Here is a 17,176-nt window from a genome sequence, read left to right as displayed (position 1 = left end):
CATCTTCGTCAGGAGAGCAGGTGGACAACTGACCCACGTTACAAACGCTCACTGCAGAATGGCTCTGGACGGGAGGCCTCACAACCCAAAGCCCTCTTTCCCACTCTGGTGGTTCCTCTCCACGCACCTCCCCCAGACCCTCCCGCGTTCCTGAGTCCTCAGTGACTGAAACCTCCCTCCCTTCCTCCCTGGCAGGGAAAGGGCCACATACCGGTAATGGTGCAGGCATCCCGGTACCCTCTGCAGCTGGGAGCATCTTCCACAGCCTCGCTTACATAGTGCTCCTCAGGGATGCCCGGGCTGCAGGCTAGGACTGCATGGTTGCATGCCTCCGAGGGGGGCACGGAGCTGGCCAAAGTGTCGTCGTGCAGAGCTGTGGCGTCCAGCTTGGCAGGTTTCACAGGGAGGTGCCCACTGCCATTGGGGGCCCCACTGCCGGAGTCTGGGGCAGCGGGCGAATGGCCCCCAGTGGTTCCGGTGCACCAGCAGCGGCTCCTTACAGGGACTCTATGGGACAATTGAGAGAGAGGGGCACAGTTAGAGTCTGTCAATCAACCTCAACAAGCCTTTAGGAAAGAAGGGCCCGAGATGGCGTGCGTTCAGACTGAATTCTGAGAAGTGTTTCCCTCGCGGGAAGACGTCTGCAATCACATTGCTTAGTTTCAGTAAAACAGCTGCAGCAAAGTTCCATTCAACTAATCAGGTATCCATGCTGACCAAATGTGGACATGGCTTCATCTGCCTACTGAACCACGCCTTGAAGTAGCTCTAAGCAAATAAAACACATCGGAGCACAGCTTAAACCTGTATTCCGGCAGGATTTATACACACAAAGAGAGGTCACATTTTTACTTGTATGTCGAATTACATAAGATATGTTTCTCTTAAACCTTTCCAACCACAATAACTTCTCAACTCTGTAAGGACTTTAAGGTATGTCCCTACCTTAAGCTGCAGTGAGAAATTAGGGGACTCCTTTAAGAACCTGATAAAAATGGCCAGGAGCGGTGGCTCACCCCCATAATCCCAGCACTTTGGGAGGCCGAGGTGGATGGCTCATTTGAGGTCAAGAGTTCGAGACCAGTCTGGCCAATATGGTGAAACCACATATCCACTAAAAATGCAAAAAAAAAAAAAAAATTGACCAGGTGTGGTAGCAGCCAGCCACCTGTCATCTCAGTTACTCAGGAGGCTGAGGAAGGAGAATCACTTGAACCCGGGAGGCAGAGGTCGCAGTGAGCTGACATCGCACCACTGCACTCCAGCCTGGGCCACAGATCAGGACTCCACTTCAAAAAAAAAAGAAAAGAAAAGAAAAAAAGGAATCTGATGAAAACTATGAACTCATCCCCATTTAAAACCTGACGACTAAAGACACCTGCTGAGAAAATGCTGGCACGTGACAGGCGGCCCAGCGTCCGCTCTGCTCCAGCCACGGCGTTTTCCACGGCCCTCCGGAGCGCGCCGCCTCACCTCCCAGCCCACCTGCACGCACACCACAGGTGCACACTCAAGATGCCAAACAGGAGCTTCCCGGAAAAGGAAGCCTACAAAACATTCCTCAGCACAGGAGATCACAAAGTGCAGTCTGAGAATCCCTGGAGTTTCCTGAGACGGATTCAGAAGGTCTACGAAGTCAAAGTCGCTCTCGCTCTCACTCTTCCGTGGATGTCGTGGAATTTTCCAGAGACAACATTATGTGTGATGATGCCATTGCTCTGGAGGCTAAGTAACGGGGCCTTCGTATCCCTGCGGTTTCACACCTGATGTTTCAACTTCTAATATAATGTCTATGAATCAATAGAACCATATAAATAAAAATGCTTTAGGAGGCTCCATAACTTTGAGGCATCCCAACACCCCCCCCACACACACACACAAGCGTGAGAACCACTCCTCTAATAAAGTGATGCATTATCATTTGTTTAAAATTACATACTCACAAAAGGAGAAAGTTAACAGACATTTCGCCCAGCACGATACAGTCAGTTCTGAAAGAAAATTATAGCCCTGAATCTGTGACATTTTTCTCAACAAGTTTATTTACCAAAATACACCAGGAGTTCCTATTACAGGCTGTGTATCCCTTATCTGAAATGTTTGCGGACAGAAGTCTTCCAAATTTTTGATTTTTGGCTACATGCAGTGGCTCATACCTGTAATTTCAGCACTTTGGGAGGCCAAGGCTGGCAGATCACTTGAGGTCAGGAGTTCGAGACCAGCCTGGCCAACATGATGAAACCTCATCTCTGCTAAAAATAAAAAAGTAGCTGAGCATCCTGGCACATGCCTGTAATCCCGGCTACTTGGAAGGCTGAGGCCGGAGACTCACTTGAACCCAGGAGGGGCAGTGAGCCAAGATCATGCCAGTGCACTCCAGTCTGGGCAACACAGCAAGACTGTGTCTCAAAAAGAAAAAAAAATTGGATTTTTTTCAGATTTGGAAATATTTGCCTTATACGTACCAGTTGAATGTCCCAAATCCAAAATCTGAAATCTGCAATGCTCCAATGAGCATTTCCATTGAGTGTCATGTAAACACTCAGAACATTTCAAATCTCAGATTTTCACAGCAGACACACTCAGCCTGTATAAATGAACTCAGCCCAGGCAATACACTTCCTGCCCTCACTAAAATGAAAAAATTAACATGAAAATGGGAAGGAGGGGCATGAGAGCCCGTATATCCCTGCTGAGAAGGGACAGTTAACAAGAGAAGCCTGGGACCTTTAGGAATTTCTGCAAAACAACATGTAGATGAAACTAGATTGGCATAAAGAAAAAAAAAAGAAAACTGGATTGTCACTCCTGGTCAGTGACTCAAGTACAGACAAATGGATAAACTGCCTAACTAGAAAAGTCTATAATCCTCAGGCAGAACCCACAACATTCTGGGCAGCAGCGGGCTGAGCAGGGTGGACTAGAAGACTCCCAAGGGTCACCACTGGTGGTCAAGGGGCCAGATGGGAATTCACCGGCTGCAGCCAAGGGAAGCTGGGCACGGTCACAGCCACCCCAGTGGGGCCCAATGGGACTTCTCCATGATGGCCAAGTTGTGATTCCTGGTCTGGATACCGACTTGCTGACTAGAATCAGTGCACGAAACTCCATCAAGCTGCACTCTTTACAATTCATACACTATTTTCACACTTTTTTAGAAATGTGGAGTCATACTATGTAACCCAGGTTGGTCTCCTGGGTTTAAGTGATCCTCCTGCCTGAGCCTCCCAAGTAGCTGGGATTGCAGGTGCACACCACCAAGCCCAGCTCTCATACCCTTTCTTTGTGTGTCTCTTTCAATTAAGTGGCGAAAAGATTAGTGAATGCAGACACTGAATCTATAAATTAGCTTGAGAGGTCATCCCTAAACCAAGAAGATAAAAAGACACGCTGATGAGAGTCCCAGAAAAACCAAGAAAGGCTTGAGACAGAAAGGGTAGAGGATATACAAACACTAAGTTTAAAATGCTTTTCTAGAGGTGAAGCCTTACACCTTTAAATCAAAAGGCTCTACACCAAGACCCAAACAAAATCCACGGGAAAATCATAAACTCCTAGACATTATCTAGTGGGAAATTTAAATTGCAAAGACTTAGATAAAAATCTGGCAAACGTTAAAAAGGCATCCCCAGATGTCTACAGGCCATGCCAGTGGGATCATTCCTCTGAATTTACTTAGTTCAATTTTATTTTATTTATTTAAGACAGGGCCCCATTCCTGTCACCCAGGCTGGAGTGCAGTGGCACATCACAGCTCACTGCAGCCTTGACCTCCCGGGCTCAGGTGATCCTCCCACCTTAGCCTGTAGCTGAGACCACAGGTACACGCCACCACATTCAGCTAATTTTTGTATTTTTAGTAGAGACAAGGTTTTGCCATATTGCCCACGCTGGTCTAAAACTGCTGGACTCAAGTGATCCTCCCGCCTCAGCCTCCCAAAGTGCTGAGATTACAGGCATGAGCCACGGCACCTGGCCAGTTCCTCAGAAATTTAAGTGAAAGATGGTCACATAAGACTTCTATACCCAATTAAGCTACTGTTATACACAAAAACAGTTGGCAGATACTTAGAAGCTCAAAGACTCCGATGGTCCTGAAGAGCTCCAAGTCTGATGACAGATGACACCTCATGGGCTCTCACTAACGCAGGTCACCATAAAGAGCTCAAAAGGTGAGGAAGATGTAGCAAAGTACAACCAGCAGGGAAATTAAACCAGGAACACCTAAAGCCAACATGTGAATAAAGCACTTCATTCACAAAGCTAAAGCAAACAGCCCAAAAGAAAAATGGGCAAAGGATAGAAAAGATCCTTCCCCCTGCCAAAACCCAACACCCACCCACCCCCAGACAGTTCAGGGAACCTTAACAGTGAACTTAAAACAACAATCGCAAAGATTTTCAAAGTATAACAATGTCCAGATTCACAGCTGGCTTAAGGAGCTTCCAGCCTTACGTATTACCGAAGTGAGGTGAGGAGTGTAAATTTGGAAGAGCAGCCTGACAAAAGGTACTGTGGCTCTCTGGCCCGCGTGTATACAGGTCGAAGACGTAGGACACGAAATGCTAGGACCAGCCTAACAAGCCACAGCAGAGGACTGAGCCATTAATTATGGGACAGCTCTCAAGAAGTCAACCATGCCGCCATGAGGAGGAAGTGTCAGTGCAGACAGGAATGAATCCGCACACAAAGATGCTGTAGGCAGAAAAACGGTAGATCACGAACGTGGACGTGAAGGTTTTAAAATGCATGAACAAACTGAAGCTTCGTTAAGCCTTCTTCAACCTGTACTCAGACAGGTTCCATCTGACCTACACACAGAAATTTGAAATACTTTCTCCCTTTGCAAAATGCAATTGTTCTTCTGAAAACTAAGACAGTTTCATGTAAATCAATACGGTTTTTTGTTTGTTTTTACAAAGGTTCTAATATGTAAAGATTTCTCTCTCCCTTTTGGTTTTGAGACAGGTTTTGCTGTCTCTCCTAGGCTGGAGTGCAGTGGCATGATCTTGGCTTACTGAAGCCCAGGCCTCCTGGGATCAAGCAGTTCTCCTGCCCCAGCCTCCTGAGTAGCTGGGACTACAGGCGTGCGCCACCATGCCCAGCTAATTTTTGTACTTTTGGTAGAGACAGGGTTTCATCATGTTGGTCAGGCTGGTCTCAAACTCCTGAACTCAAGTGATCCACCCACCTGGGCCTCCCAAAATATTCGGATTACAGGCATGAGCCACAGGGCCTGGCCCTAAAATGTAAAGATTTCTTAAAGAGGTTTTACAAGTAAGCCTTAGACAACTTTCCCTGTCATGATCTATAAAATGAGGGAGATAGCCTAAATCCTCATCAGTAGTCCCAAATCACTACTGCTTCCCTCCTAGCACCTATGTGTCCCAGAAACATACTGCTACAAAATCAATGTTGCACGTATAAGAACTTTCTGAAAAAAACAAAATTTGGAGACATCAGCAAATGCTCACCTCTCTCAAGACTCAAAAGAGAACACAAGCCACAGTTCTGAAATCCATAAAACGTCTGACATGTGCAGCCACTGGCAAGCTATTCGGATGCCCGAGAGGCCCCTCTTGAAATGACAAGACTAAACTTTCACCCATTAAAATCAAATGGAAAACAACCTCAATTTCTAGTCATAGAAAAAGTTATACATTATGGCACATCCAAACAACCGAATCCTATAAAACGTGAGGCACTTATCCATAGAAGGCACTTACCTCTGTGTCTAGTACGAATTAGATTCTCAAAATAATTACTATCATTAACATTATAATTTCCAGATTCTCGGAATCGGGCGCTTTTCTTGGTTCCACTAGAATATTCACATGCCAGCATTTCCAAACCTGTGTTAGCACGGAACCTCTCTCCACCCACCCATCTACGTGGCATTTGTTTCACGGAGGATGCTCTGGGAAAGCCTCTCCATCAGACACAAGCTTCGTGCACTGTCCATCCACCACCGTCTGTCCAGTGCTGATCTCCCCCGAAAAACTGTGAGCTCCTTGGAAGCATGGCCTGGCACTGGCACATACGAGGTACTAACTAAATGTCTACGGAATAATGACAAGTGAAGATGGGGTTTGGTGCAAATGACTCTGAGGATCCCCTGAAGCTTAAAGCTGAGGTTTTACAATTTACACAGGAACCAAAGGGTCTAAACTCCCAAATTTCACACTGCTAACCTTGAGGACCAACAGGAAACCACCTGAGGCACTCCTAAGTGTTCCAAATATGCAGACCACGGCCCGCGGGCTCTGTATGACTGCTCCAATTTAACCTTACTTCATTTTCAATACAGACCAACACACAGCAAATGTGGCTTAAAGAGGCCAGGCCCAGTGGCTCACACCTGTAATCCTAGCACTTTGGGAGGCCCAGGCAGGGAGATGGCTTGAACCCAGGAGTTCAAGACAGCCTGGATAACATGGAGGAACCCTGTCTCTATAAAAAAAACAAAAAATTGACCAGGCATGGTGGCATGTGTCTGTGGTCCCTGCTACTAGGGAGGCTGAGGTGGGAGATCACCTGAGGCTGGGAAGTTACGCTGAGGCTGAAGAGAGCCCTGAGTGTGCCACTGCACTCCAGCCTGGGTGACTGTGGGATCCTATCCACCCCCCACCCCGCAAAAAATGTAGTTTAATAGTCAAACATATAAAATGACCCAGACACAACAATTTAAGGATCAGGAGACCTCGTTTATAGACCACTCAAAAGCTGGTTTGCAATGCCTCCACCCACTTTCTAGCTTGGAGAATGAGTCACAGCATGTGCCCTCTGGGGACACCTAGCAATTTGTAGGGCAAAGGTGACAACCTTTCCCCAAGGTGCCAGCCTAACTTCACTCTAATGTAAACGGGCATTTCTGAGGTTTCACAGGGGCTCAGGAACAAAGCATCCCCTGCCCTGGATGCTCTCTGGCTCCAGCAAACCCTGGCACACCAAGCAAAAGGCTTCTTTCAGGCAGAGGAAACAAACAAGGCTTAAGAAAAGTGCGAGTGGATGGTGGGGCGCTGAGAGATGAAAGCGCCTCTGTTGAGTTTACTGAGTTCTGCCCAGGGAGCTGCAGGAAGGCAGGATTTTTCTCAGCAGAGGAGTGAGAAATTCTGCAACCTGGTCAATTTTTCAGCAAAAGAGGTGCCAGGAAAAGAAGTCAGATAAAGTACACATGGAAGCTGAGCCTGGCTGGGCGGCCCAGGTCCCCTGCCCCACTCTTCCCAACTCCGTGCTCAACAATTCCAGCCCCCCGCTTGTCAAGAGTTCTTAACACACTGTTCAACTTTATGCCAGTTTGCTACTGAACTCAAATTTGCTAACAAAATACACCTGTCAAGTTCCTAATATTTTCTCCCCATTCCCCTCCAACCTATGTAATTTTTGGGACTCAGAACCAGAACTAAAACTCGAAGAGCTGTTTGACACTAAGAAAACTGTGTCATGTCCCAGGCCTCAGACCCCTCATCTGGACGAGGAAGGGACCAAGAGACCGGGCGACCTTCCACAACCCTGCCTTCCGGCTGTGCCACCGCACGGGCTACAAAAGAGGGCAGTGGAATTGCAGGAGGGCTTGTGCACCCTGCCCAGTCCCTCTCCACTCCCTGGTGTGATGAGCGTGAAACCATTCTCACCCACACACAAGTAGCTTCTACTAGGAGATCACACGCAGACAGAACTGCCCTTTGTGAGCAATAAATCACCTGTTTCCCAAGGGGTCAAAAAAGGAGCTTCTGACAAGGCACGGTTGCTCAGGCCTGCAATCCCAGCACTTTGGGAGGCCAAGGAGGGCAGATCACCTAAGGTCAAGAGTTCGAGATCAGCCTGACTAACATGGCAAAATCATGCCTCTACTAAAAATACAGAAAATAGCCAGACGTGGTGGTGCCACTGTACTCCTGCATGGGCAACAGAGTGAAACTCTGTCTCAAGTGAAAAAAAGAAAAAGAAAGAAAGAAAAACTTTCCATGCTGATGGATAGGAAGAATCAATATAATTAAAATAACCATATTGCTAAAAGCAATTTCAGATTCAATATTATTCCTGTAAGACTCCCAATGATATTCTTCACATAATTAGAAAAATATATTCTAAAATTCACTTGGAATAACAACAACAACAACAAGCCCAAATGGTCAAAGCAATTATAAGCAAAAAGAACAAAGCTAGAAGGATCTCACTACTTGATTTCAAACTATACTACAAGGCTACAGTAACTAAAACAGCATGGTACTGGTATAAAAACAAACACATAAACCAATGGAACAGGTTAAAGAACCCAGAAATAATGCCACACATCTACAACCATCTGATCTTTTACAAAGCCAACAATAACAAGCAATGAGGAAAGGACTCCCTATTCAATAAATGGTGCTGGGATAACTGGCTAGCCATATACAGAAGGTTGGAAGTGAATCTCTTCCTTCTACCACATACAAAAATCTACTCAAGATGGACTAAAGAGTAAAAGATCAAACTTAAAACTATAAAAACTTAAGAAGAAAACCTAGGAAATGCCATTCTAGACATGAGCCCAGGCAAAGATTTCATGACAAAGACACTAAAACCAATTACAATGAAAAACAAAAATTGATAAGCGGGATCTAATTAAACTACAGAGCTTCTGCACAGCAAAATAAACTATCAATAAACAGACAACCCACAGATAAACATCTGATAAAAGTCTAATATCTGGCCAGGACTGGTGGCTCTCATCTGCAATTGCACCACTTTGAGAGGCCAAGGCAGGTGGATCACCTGAGGTCAGGAGTTTGACACCAGCCTGGCCTACATGGTGAAACCCCGCCACTACTAATGAAAAAAATTATCTGGGAGTGGTGGCAGGCACCCGTAATCCCAGCTACTCCGGAGGCTGAGGCAGGAGAATCACTTGAACCAAGGAGGCGGAGGTTGCGGTGAGCCGAAATCAAGCCATTGCACTCCAGCCTGAGCGACAAGAGTGAAACTTCGTTTAAAAAAGAAAAAAGTCTAATATCCCAAATCTATGAGGAACTTAAATAAATTTACAAGAAACAAAAGCATTAAAAAATGAGCAAAGGAGGCTGGGTGCAGTGGCACACAACTGTAATCCCAGCACTTTGGGAGGCTGAGGCAGGCAGATTACCTGAGGTCAGGAGTTCAAGACCACCCTAGCCAACATGATGAAATCTCGTCTTTACTAAAAATATAAAAAATTAACCAGTGTGGTGAGGCAGGAGGCTGAGGCAGGAGAATCTCATGAACCCAGGAGGTAGAGGCTGCAGTGGGCCGAGATTGCGTCACTACACTCCAGCCTGGGCAACAGGGCAAGACTCTGTCTCAAAAAAATAATAACAATTTAATAAATAAAAATGAAAACAAATAAAATAAAATTCTAAAAAATTTTAAAATGGGCAAAGGACATGAACAGACACTTTTCAAAGAAAGACATATACATGGCCAAAAAGCATATGAAAAAAAAGCTGAACATCACTAATCATTAGAGAAATGCAAATTGAAACCACAATAAGATAGGTCAGAATGGCTACTAAAAAGTCAAACAATAACAGATGCTGGTGAGGTTGAGGAGAAAAGGATGTGCTTATACACTGCTGGTAGAAATGTATTATATACTAGTTCAGCCACCGTGGAAAGCACTCTGGAGATTTCTCAAATAATCTAAAATAGAACTACCACCTAACCCAACAATCCCATTACTGGGCATATACCCAAAGGAATGTAAATCATCCACCATAAACACATATGCACACGTATCTTCATCCCAGCACTCTTCACAACAGCACGTGAGCCCAGGAGTTCAAGACCAGCCTGGGCAACATAGAGATACCTCATACCTCTTTTTTTTAGGGGGTGGGGTGAGCAGAGTCTCACTGTGTCACCCAGGCTAGAGTGCAGTGGCACTATCTCAGCTCCCTGCAACCTCCCTTGCCCATGTTCAAGCAATTTTCATACCTCAGCCTCCAGAGTAGCCAGGATTACAGGCGTGAGCCACTGCAGCTAACCAGACCCCATCCCTTGATTACGTTTTTTTGATTTAAATAATAATAATAAACAATAGCAAAGCCATGGAATGAACCTAGATGGCCATCAATGGTGGACCTGACAAAGAAAATGTGGACAGATGCCACAGAATACTACGCAGCCACAAAAAAAGAACAAAATAATCTTTGCAGCAACACGGATGGAGCTGAAGGCCATTATCCCAAGTCATTTAATGCAAGAACAGAAAACCAAATGCCACGTTTTCTCACTGGTAAGTGGAAGTTACACACTGAATACATATGGACCCAAAGAAACAATAGACACCAGACAATGGGGCCTACTTAGGGAAGGAGGAGGGTGAGGACTGAAATCCATTAGGTGCAGTGCTAATTACCTAACTGATGAAATTATCTGTACACCAATCCCCTGTGGCAGGCAACTCACCCATGTAATAAACCTGCACCTGTGCTCCCTGAACCTAAAATAAAAGTTGGAAAGAAAAAAAAAAAAAAAAAAAAGTCTGAGACTCACCCTCAGCATCACAGGCATTTTGCTGCTGAACATGCAATGGAGGCATGTGTTTTCAGCACTGCCTTTCCACCTGAGGAGCAATCGACCCCCCTGGAAGCTAGCTAACTTGCAGACAGTCACTTGGAACCAGGGTGGGCACTCTAAGGCCTCAGCTCCTCTGCGGCCAGCTCACTCATGATGGGCCTTGCAAAACAAGGCAGTGATCTGGCACGATGCTCAGTAATTTGCAGGCATGTCCCTGCTTAAGGCTCACAGCCTGCAAAGTAACATCAGCACCCACTTTTTACAAGAGAGGAAGCACAGAGAGGAAACAGGGCCAGGATGTGAGCCTAGCTTTGAATGGCTCCAAAGACACTGCTTGCCCTATGACGGCTGTGAGTAGCATTGTTCTTAAAGGAGCTCACGGTCCAGTGGAGAATCGGCCATTCCATGTGACTGACCACTGACCACTTTCCTACCTCTGTCCACTGTCTCTTAAAACAACCCTCCTGTTGAAATGGGGGCAAAGGAACTCAAAGCCAAGACCCGCTGAGACTGCTCGAGTCCGTGTAAGAAACACGCATACCCCAGCTCGGCCGATGGTGGGGTCTGAACGCTGTGTTGGGGGCAGCTGACGGGCAGCCACGCAAGAGGTCCGTCCTTCCCCTCTTCATCCTACCACCCTCCCGCCTCGTTTGACCTTTCTGGCATTCCCATCGGTCCGGGCCATCTCCTTAAATAGCCGGACAAGTGGCTGCACAGCGGAAAATAGCGGGTACAAGTCGAACAGGTGGAGGGTGAGTTGAAGGCTCACAGCGACAGCGCCAGGTGGACAAAGAGCCAGCGTGCCAAGAAGCCACCGTCGGCCTCACAGGACCCTCGTGCTCCGCAGCTCATGGTGGGCTTTCGCAGGCAACGGGCCACGGGTCCTGCCTGTAGAGTGGTCATACGCTAGAGCTTGGTAGAATCACCCCCATTTCTGAGGCAGGGGTTGGGGAAAAGGCTTGGGGAAAGATTAGTGACTTGATCAAAGTTTATCTAAATAACTGTAGATATCGGACTGGGAAGCATTGCCGATCACTGAAAAACTGCAACTACTGCTCCCCTGGGCTGTGAAGGGGGGCAGCACCTTGGAAGAGGGGGTGTGTGTGACACCCACAGAATGAGAAAGATCTAGAGGAGCTGACAGCCGCAGCGGCACTCAAAGTGGGAGCAGGGTCAGGGTCACCGAGGCACAGGGAAGGCGAGGACAAAGGGTCAAGGACAGCTGCCAGGGCCTCGGTGAGCGACTGGGAGAGACCCCAGGGCCTCCTGAAAAGCACAAGCCGGGACGGCTAGGGCCCCCGGAGGCCCCGTCAGATTCTGCTCGAATGACTTCAGGGCGGACTTGCACGTGGACGGCGCTGCAGGTGTCTGCGTCGTGTGTGTCTGCCCTCTCGCTCTCATTTCACGTGCACTCGGGCTCAGGAACACACAAACACACATATGCACACACATACACACAAAACAAATGCCACTCTTAAGGCTAAACCTTTCTCTGGCTCTGGAGAAAGTGAATCCCCCTAATAAATCAACGGTCGCTCAAAGAAAATTTCCACAACTCAAAGCAACTGCAGAAAAACGACTCTGACCCAATTTAGTTCCCGGATCCAACCCTCTGTCTGCTCTAAACCTTGCTCAGGACGGAAGCAAACGCACAGCGCGTGCACGGCCCCCAGTGAACACCTATGAAGTAAGGAGAGACCCACGGAATCGATCCGCGTCTCATGAATGGAGGCTGCTGTCGTGTGACCAAATCCCCATTTCCAAAAATAATTCTGCAACTGAGAGAGCAAAGAAATCCCAAACCACGCTGCCTTCTGCAAGCTCATCCCTGTCTCCCAGAGTGAGGAGGAAAGAGGGGAAAAGCTGCACGCCGACTGCCTTACGTAATGGTCGCAGCTCTCCCTAGCTGATGGCAGCAGATTTATAGGACGCCATAAATAGCTCCCCTCCTGACACAGGAAACCAGGCTAAGAGGCTGAGCAGCAGCGCCTGCATCCAGCGGCCTCCTCTTGTGTTTACAATGGAACCTTTACGAGCAGAGCGCTCAGGCACAAAGCAAGTTCAGTGAGACCGGCTGGCCCAGGGCCAGTGAAGACCCACCACCTCAAAGACCCCAAAAAGCTAAGTCAGAATAAAAGTCTTGAATAAAACTCGGTTGTCGACTCCTGGAGAGACAGCACTCCCAGGCCAGTGTAGGAATGGTGACTACGGGACACTGCTCTGCAAAGGGGCTTCCCCAGCAAACCGGGCCAACAGGGTTGCTCTTTCGGGTACACAGTGGCCTCTGGACACTTCATACTGCCAGCCAAGGGGCACAGGCCAGCCTGACAGGCAGCTGGCAGGATGAAGACAGTTTTCAGAGAAGCATCCCAGCGGGATGTTGTTACCTGCCCCACTGTAACTTCCAATCAGAAAATCAGAACCTGAAGCGGGGTTCTCTGCATTCCCAGGACACCAGGAGGAATTCTGGAAGCTGGCCAAAGCCAGGAGGAGTGGTAGGAGTGGTAGCCTCGTCCCAAATCTCTGTGGGGTGGCTTGTTGGAAACATGACACTCCAGGCTGAAAAGCTGTTGCTTTGAAGAGGAAAACTTTGCCCAGGAAGAGCTAGATGGCCCGAGGCCCACACTCCTGTGTCATCACTCTGAATGGCAGGGGGTCTCTAGGGGAGAAAGAAAGAGGGAAGAGAGAGCGGATATTTTTTTTGAGACAGAGTTTCACCCAGACTAAAGTGCAATAAGCAAAATCTCAGCTCACGGCAACCTCCGCCTCCTGGGTTCAAGCAATTCTCCTGCCTCAGCCTCCTGAGTAGCTGGGATTACAGGCACGCACCACCATGGGCAGCTAATTTTTGTATTTTCAGTAGAGACAGGGTTTCACCATGTTGGCCAGGCTGGTCTCAAACTCCCGACCTCAGGAGATCAGCCCGCCTCCGTCTCCCAAGTGCTGGGATCACAGGCATGAGCCACCATGCCCTGCCAAGTGTGGGTGTCTACGGGAAGGCAAGCACATGGGGCCTCATGCCTCCCAGTGAACAGGCCTGGATGAGGAATGAACCTCCCCTGGTCAAAAACAGCGGCTGCCTAGCTGCCGCGGCCTAGGATAAAGTTAACATGACAGCTAGCGTGAGAAAGAGGCCCGGGACTATGAGACACGGGTGGGAGAGGAAGAGCACAGGTCTGCCTGTGAGTCCTCCTTCGGCCCGGGTTCCACTGCACTCACTCCCGAGGAGAACTTGGCTTTTAAAACATCAGGACTCCAGCAAGGGAAAGGGCAGCACTGGCTGCCATTTACTGCACAGTGACCGTGTGCCTGGCCAGGCCTGGGCGCATTACCCCAAGGAGTGTCTGTCCAAACCCACGGGGCCACATCATCGCCCTCCTCAAGTCACCAGTGGGGAGACCGGGGCCGGAAGTAACTTGCCCACAGGCCTAGGAACCAACAGGTGACGCTGGCGTTGAGCCCAAGCCCGTTTATTGCACCAGCAGCTGGCACACATGCTAACAAACGCATAAGAGAAACTCGGTGTACTTCACTGGACTCTTACTGCACCTCTCACAGATTTAAAACTTAGCAGAACAAAAAGCTGGGACACAGAAAGAACACCCAGCAGGCACAAGCCGCGGGACCACACCTGCATCTTCGGCAAAGAAGCTTCAGTGCTGGACGTGGTGGCTCTTGCCTGCAATCCCAGCACTTTGGAAGACCAAGGCCCAGGAGTTGGAGACCAGGCTGGGCAACAAGTGAGACCTCATCTCTACAAAAAATAAACAAAAGTAGCAGGTACAGTGGTACGCACCGGTGGTCCCAGCTACTGAGAGGCTGGGATGGGAGTCCGGCTTCAGACCAGGCGTCCAAGGCTGCAGTGAGCCATGGTGGCACCACCACACTCTTGCCTGGGTGACAGAGCAGGACCCTGTCTCCAAACAACAGCAACAACAATAAACTTCAGTCGGAAAAGTTTTCAGGAAAAAAATATCACTGGTAATCAAGGAAATGAAAAATAAAACAAATATGAGCTACTATGATGTCATCTGTCAAACTGGCATGAATTATAATTACAACCTGTGCTGCTGACCAGGGTGCAGCTGACAAGCTCACTCACACCCAGGAGCACGAACCAAAAGCAATTCCAGTCCGGGCGCGGTGGCTCACACCTGTAACCCCAGCACAGCCTGAGGCAGGCGGATCACCTGAGGTCCGGAGTCCAAGACCAGCCTGGCCAGCATCATGAAACCCCATCCCTACTAAAAATACAAACATTAGCCGGGCGTGGTGGCGGGCACCTGTAATCCCAGCTACTGGGGAGGTCGAGGCTGGAGAATTGCTGCAGCAGCAGAGACCGCACCATTGCACTCCAGCCTGGGCAACAAGAGTGAAACTCTGTCTCAGAAAAAAAAAAAAAACGCAATTCCACTTCTTTAATTATTTTCTAAGAAAAATCATAACTGCATACAAAGATGTAACTTTTCTCAGCATTTATATAACTGTTAAAAATTGGAAAATGAAAATGTCTAATAATACAGATTTTGATTAAATAAGGCATGGTCATCCTGTATATCACGTCTGCACATTTTTCACCTCAACACCACATCCAGTGACACTGCAGAGAATGACGTGGTGGCCAAGAAAAGACGCTCTGGGGAGAGATTCAGTGCGAAAATGGCAGGTCACAGAACAAGGTGCAGAACACAGTATCTCTATTTAAATAGAGGTGAGACATGTGCAGTGTAATTAAAGAATATTTCCAGTAGAATTTCATCTTCACAAGCAGCCCATCTCCGCCCATCCCCACCCAGAGAACTACACCCAACAGTCCTCAGTGACCCTCCTTATTAGGTCCTTGTTTGACCTCCAACGTGACAAATCCAGCCCTCCCTGTTGAGAGCTGAATGAGCTTAGCATCACTGCACCATCCGGCCCACCCACAGCTTCCTTTTTTTGAGACAGGGTCTTGCTGTGTCACCCAGGCTGGAGTGCAGTGGCGCGATCACAGCTCACTGCAGTCTTGACCTCCCAGGCTAAAGCAATCCTCCCACCTCAGCCTCCCCTGTAGCTGGGACTACAGGCATGCACCACTACGCCCGGCTAATTGTGTGTATGTGTACAGAGTCGGGGTCTCACTATGTTGTAAAAACCCCTGTGCTCCGGTAATGCACCCACCTCAGCCTCCCAAAGTGCTGGGATTACAGGCATGAGCCACCACGCCCGGCCTCCACAACTTTTAAACAAGTGGACAAAAGCACATCTCCTAACCATGACCACACAGACACAAATGCATTTCCTAAAGCACTTCCACTGGAACTTCAAACCCTACAGGGACAGAAAGACACGGTCAGAACAGGTCACTGTATGACGCTGGCCAAGTGAAAGTCAGTTAACCCCTACCAGCCTCAGTTTTCTCGTCTATAAAATGGGAAGCTGTTATAGGATTAACTGAACTAACACAATCATGTAAAGAAAAATGCACTCTAAGCATACAGTAAGTGCTCAATAAATGACTGCTCTGCAGTTACCGTGGAGGTAATTTCCCATAAGTAGTAAAGGCTAACTTGTTGGTGAAATGTAGACCCTATTTCAACAGGTGCCGTCCTGCAAACAGGCTATGTATAAATTTCAAGTGGAGACTAATGACGTATCATCCCTTACTCACATCTGCCTGTTTTAGTTCACTGTTTTGACCTCAGTGCCTGAAACACGGTAAAACTCAATGGGTGCAGACTGAACTTAGTGACTCAGCCTTTATGCCCAAGGCACTAAAAAATAACCAATCCAACTCTTTTAACTACAACTACGTGGTCTACGTGCAGTGGCTCACGCCTGTAATCACAGGGCTTTGGGAGGCCACGGCGGGAGGATCGTTTGAGGCCGAGAGTTTGGGACCAGCCAGGGCAACACAGTGAAACTGAGTCTCTACAAAAATTTAAAAAGAAGAAAAGTTAGCTGCGCGTGGTGGCACGCCTGGAGTCCCAGCTGCCTGGGAGGCCAAGGCAGCAGGACTGCTGGGGCCTCAGAGTTCAAGGCTGCAGTGAGCTTCGATCCACCCGGGGTGGCAGAGTAAGGCCCTGTTTCTTTCTTTTTTTTTGAGATGGAGTCTTGCTCTCTGGCCCAGGCTGTAGTGCAATGGCATGATCTTGGCTCACCGCAACCTCCACATCCCAGATTCAAGCGATTCTTCCGCCTCAGCCTCCCGGAAAGCTGGAATTACATGCACCCACCATCGTGCCGGGCTAATTTTTGTACTTTTGTAGAGACAGGGTTTCACCACATTGGCCAGGACGTCTCAAACTCCTGACCTTGGGTGATCCGCCGCCTCGGCCTCCCAAAGTGCTGGGATTACCGGCGTGGTGAGCCTCTGCGCCTGGTCGCAAGAACCAGTTTCTAAATAAATACATTTTTTGAAAATTCACATCAAAAAAGCTAATTGCCAAAAAAGAAAAAAAATTAACGTGACAGGCCAATTACAAATATACCCCCCTATGAAGCAGCCTGGCTATTCACTGACCCATCTGTCGTGTTCGGAAATGAGAAGGAAGTGAGGGGTTCCTGACTAGCCGCAGAGCGACAGTCCACCGGGTCTCACTGCCGGCAACTTCTGCAATTAACCCGCAAACCTTACAAAGCCTGAAAAAGACGAACAGTC

General features: G+C 48.1%; 1 protein-coding gene across 4 annotated transcripts in view; it reads right to left on the bottom strand.

The window, feature by feature from the left end:
- The window catches only part of TRAK1 (trafficking kinesin protein 1), a 200,575-nt gene that overhangs the window by 131,691 nt on the left and 51,708 nt on the right, over positions 1 to 17,176 (bottom strand). For all 4 annotated transcript variants that reach the window (XM_032264176.1, XM_032264177.1, XM_032264169.1 and 1 more), the window contains one exon: positions 212 to 507. The gene's annotated coding sequence lies outside the window, so the exon portion shown is untranslated. Of the gene's footprint in view, positions 1 to 211; positions 508 to 17,176 lie in introns of those variants that run through there.

Source organism: Sapajus apella, unplaced genomic scaffold (genome assembly GCF_009761245.1).
Source record: "Sapajus apella isolate SASKATOON/1434 unplaced genomic scaffold, GSC_monkey_1.0 scaffold143, whole genome shotgun sequence".
Taxonomy (NCBI): Eukaryota; Metazoa; Chordata; class Mammalia; order Primates; family Cebidae; genus Sapajus; species Sapajus apella.
This window is presented reverse-complemented; position numbering and strand designations above follow the sequence as displayed.